This window comes from Leptonychotes weddellii, unplaced genomic scaffold (assembly GCF_054177405.1).
Source record: "Leptonychotes weddellii isolate Sample4059 unplaced genomic scaffold, ASM5417740v2 HiC_scaffold_13672, whole genome shotgun sequence".
Taxonomy (NCBI): Eukaryota; Metazoa; Chordata; class Mammalia; order Carnivora; family Phocidae; genus Leptonychotes; species Leptonychotes weddellii.
In genome coordinates this window covers 1-4,328 of record NW_027716675.1, presented here as the reverse complement: position 1 = coordinate 4,328, position 4,328 = coordinate 1, and the positions used below count along the sequence as shown (strand labels likewise).

Genomic DNA, 4,328 nt, shown 5'->3' with positions numbered 1-4,328 from the left:
GTTTAAAATGACATAGCGTTGTAAGTTCCAAAATAATTTTCCAGCCACCCGGAATGACTGCATGTTACCATCGAAGTTAGCGGGGGGGGGGGTGTGCCTCCCCAAAACAGAAGCTCCCAGGCACCTCCTCAGTTCTACTAAATCCTAATTCCTAGGGCTGATCTGTATTTTTACTATGGTCCCTAAGTAATTCCGGTGCAGACAGGCTGGGTAACAGCTGATCATAACGTAAACTTTAAGAGGGAAGTAAGAAACTTCTACCACACACACATCATTAACAACAGCACCGTGACATGTGCCTCGCCCCAGAATTCACTTGGGGAAACTGACACAGACTCAGGGAGGGTGCTGATGTAGGTGACTTTACCATGAGCAGGACCTTAAATGAGGTCATTCATTTGCACTTGGCAATAAGGTAAGCCACCTGCAGGGGGCACCCGGATTTGAACCGGGGACCTCTTAATCTGCAGCCAAATGCTCTACCCCTGAGCTACACCCCCTTGCATCAGGTTGGCTCCTCTTTATGTTACTTCACCTGTGACGCCACACCCAAGCATTCCCTAGTGCACTGGACATTCTATTTTCTCTTGGTCCACCTATGAAACTGGCAAGCCCACCACAAACCAGCTGGAGATCACACTCTGGCCAGGAGTTGGCCCTTCCATTCCCCAGAGACCCTCCCTTGTCTAATAGCCCCTTTCTACTCTGTAGCCACAACCTGAACTCCTTGGATAAACTGCAGTCTCCTCTCCTCACCTCACTCAGTACCTGGTGGGAGGGGAAGGGAGAGGAAGTGTAAGAATCATGCCTGGATTAGCTATGTCCACAATAATGCTTCCTAACAAATCATCCCTAAATTCAGATGAATGCAACAATAAACATTTATTTTCATGCATGGCAAGCAGTGGATCTAGTCTGGGCTTGACCTGGTGGCCCTGCTTCAAGGTGGGGGTCCATCTGTGCTCGGATCCTTGATGTGAGTTGGGCTCAGGTTTGCTGCAAGGCCGTTTATTCCTGGGTCCAAGTTGGAAGAGTGGCAGCTAGCAGGGGAACTTTTCTCCTGGCAATGGCGGAAATGCAAAAACGTCCTGCCCAACTATGCGAGCAGGTTTCAAGCCTCAGCTTGTAATCCATGTGCTAACATCCCATCGGTGAAAGCGAGTCTCAGGACCAAGCCCTACAACAAGGGCAGGGAAATCTGTTCCTTGGGAACATGGGAGCATCTGAAAAGTCTCATGGCAAAGGGTGCACACAGAATAAGCTCAGAACTGGGGCCAATATTTTAATCCACTGTGGTCTGCCCTCTTGGTCATAATTACTTACCTCTCTCCTGCATGCATAATAAACTCAGCTTTTACCTTTTGTTCCAGCCAGAGCCCCCTTCTGGATCCCAATGTCAGTATTTGTCAGGCTTTTCACAATAATATCATATAACAAACCACCCCAAAACTCAGTATGATTAGATTCTGGTTCTGCTGCCTCGGGAGAGCTCCCCGTCCACTGTTTTTGCATGACTCTGAGAAGTCTTCGTTTTCCTTCAGCCTTCTCTGCAATTATTTATTTATTTTTTTAAAGATTTTATTTATTTGACAGAGAGAGACACAGCGAGAAAGGGAACACAAGCAGGGGGAGTGGGAGAGGGAGAAGCAGGCTTCCCGCAGAGCAGGGAGCCCGATGCGGGGCTCGATCCCGGGACCCTGGGATCATGACCTGAGCCGAAGGCAGAGGCTTAACAACTGAACCACCCAGGCACCCCCTCTGCAATTTTTTAAAGAGATCATTGGAAAATATGTCCTTTCTGGTGGCTGAGCTTTCTTCTCAGCTTGCTTCCTCCTGTAGAATGCTGGAAGCCCAGGTCCTTTCAACTTCCCAGTCTTCGCGTCTTTTCGTCCAAGCTAGTAATACTTTTGACAGTACAGTTCTCTCAAGCAACATGTGGGTTTTCTTTTTATTAGACTCCATGTGCCCAAAGCCATACGATCACAATTCTTTTTGACATAGGCTCTCCCTCCGGCTCAATTATAAGTATTTGGGCACACCCTTAGTCTTTCTCGGAATACTTTTGTCCAACTGAGACGATATCCTTGGTACCAGTTTAATTCTTCAGTGCTCTTAATAAAGTGCATTCAGACTATGAGTGCATTAAGCTTGACTTGGTTTGAGGCTATGTCTTACGGGAAGGCTCTGGAGTTAGTCTTTTTCCTAAAGTGATGTAAGAATGGCCTCACCTTTGTTTTGGAGAGAATGGTTTCATTTTTCTGGCTCTGCAATTTTGAGCTATCTAGATTGCCTCTAAATTCTGACTGCAAACCAGTAAGTTCTCTTCTGGACTCAAATCTTTTTTTGTAGTACCTTATCAAAAACAGCCTGTAACAAAATAGCTCATGCATTCAATGTTTTTCCTTGAAATATCCTACCCCTAACACTACAAGTTCAAGCATATTTTCTGCCTTCCAGGTTATCATGAGCCTCTGATGTCCCTGCCAATAATAGTTTCCTATTTTCCCAGCTGATTGTTAACAGCTCTCTTGCCACCCCATTGCTTCATTGCGAAGGCATGCCATGTACTTCAGGCTTTTGTTATAGCAGGAGCCCCCTTCTGTATGTCACTTTTAGTATTTGCCAGTCGAATCCACAATAGTGTCGCAAAACAAGCCACCCCAAACCGGTGACCCACAACAATAAGCATTTATTCTCATGCCCGGGGGTCAGAATATTGAATGTGAATCAATTGATCGGGGCTGGGCTTGTCTGGGTAAGGCCGCTTCAAACTGCGGGTCCAGCCGGCCTTGGCTCCTCTTGATGAGTTGGGCTGAAGATTGGGCCTTGTGTGTCCACGCTGGGGTCCAGGCTGAAGGGGCAGCAGCTCACAGGATAAACACATCTCATGGTAATAGCAGAAGCGCCAGAGGACAAACCCAACCTTTCAAGTTGATCTCAAGCCCCTTCCTGCATAACCTGCTAACATCCTGTTGGCCAAAACAAGTCACACGATGTGCCAGCTATCAATTTTTTGACTCTCGGGTCCAAATTCATGCCCCCATACCTGCCGGGCAATAACCGGCCGGTTTCTGTAAGCGTTTCTCCTGTAATATGAACAGCTGTCAGTAGAGGGCGCTGGAGGGACGTTGCTGGAGAAAAGGAAATTGTCTCCCTAATTTCTGCTGCGTGGTGGTGGTGGTGGTGGTTTGTTTCGTTTTGTTTTTTTCCCCTTCCCCTTGGCCTCTGTTGCGTGGTTGGTCAGAGGTGTGGGTGTGTGAGGACCCAGCCAGGCCCCCAGAGAAGGAAGTCCCATGGCGACCTCGCACCCCAGCGGGGCCGGCGACCACCTCCCTGGGCCCTCCCAACTCCGCCTACGCACCTGCGTGCGCCAGCCAGCCCCGCTTGTCTCTGCCGCGCAGAGGTTTGGTCCCCCGAGCCCTCCAGGTGCAGATGCTGCACGCTCCAGACCTCACACCCCCAGGTGCCTCTCCTGTGCCCAAGAGGTTTGCTTGCTGCTTGCCCGGAGACTGTGAATAGGTCAGGTTGCGGCAACCTGGCGAGTGGGCTGCAACCACACCTTCCCCCGGGGTCTAATCCCAGCTTTGGGGAGGGGTCCCCCTTCTGAATTTGTCCTTCTTTGGATTCCTCTCCCCGCGGATAACTTTAGAGTTTTCTTTGCACCTTTGTAGTTACTCTTTTCATAACACAATAATTCTTTATATTAAACTTCCCACTTAAGTTACTGTGTGGGTTCTGTCTCCTGGTTGGTCCAGACTGATACCTATGGCCCAGCCCAGAGCAAGGGGGTGCAGGGCGCACTCACCTGTGGGGGAGAAACGGAAAAGTCACAAGCAAAAGCCATAGACACCGCGGGGTGAAGAATTGCAGCCAATGGGTCAACCACACTTCCAAATGCCGGGGGAGAAGAGGCACGGGACAGGGTCTGGGGAAAAGTGGCAGGGAGGGCACCCGATGACATTAAATAGATTGTGGTATCTGGGAAGCCATTCCTCCGTGTTCGGCAATAAAGCAGAGGCCCAGCAGGGGGCACCCGGATTTGAACCGGGGACCTCTTGATCTGCAGTCAAATGCTCTACCCCTGAGCTATACCCCCTTGCGTCAGGCTGGCTCCTCTTTATGTTACTTCACCTGTGATGCCACACCCAAGCATTCCATAGCGCCCGGTGAGTTCTGTTCGTTGCTGGTAGGCCTATGAAAGTAGCAGGCCCAGCACAAACTCACCAGGGACCACTCTGTGGCCATGAGGCCGCCTTCCCATTCCCCAGAGACCCCTCGCTGTCTACCAGGCGCTTTTCCGCGGCAGCCGCGCCTGACCTGCGGGAGGC

At 50.1% G+C, this 4,328-nt stretch overlaps 2 non-coding genes across 2 annotated transcripts; both read right to left on the bottom strand.

Annotated features, from left to right (window-relative positions):
• Window positions 1-428: 428 nt before the first annotated feature.
• On the bottom strand, window positions 429-500 carry TRNAC-GCA (transfer RNA cysteine (anticodon GCA)). Its single transcript has one exon. It is a non-coding gene; the product is annotated as a tRNA-Cys (tRNA).
• Window positions 501-4,024: 3,524 nt separating this feature from the next.
• TRNAC-GCA (transfer RNA cysteine (anticodon GCA)) lies at window positions 4,025-4,096 on the bottom strand. The gene has a single exon. It is a non-coding gene; the product is annotated as a tRNA-Cys (tRNA).
• Window positions 4,097-4,328: the final 232 nt, after the last annotated feature.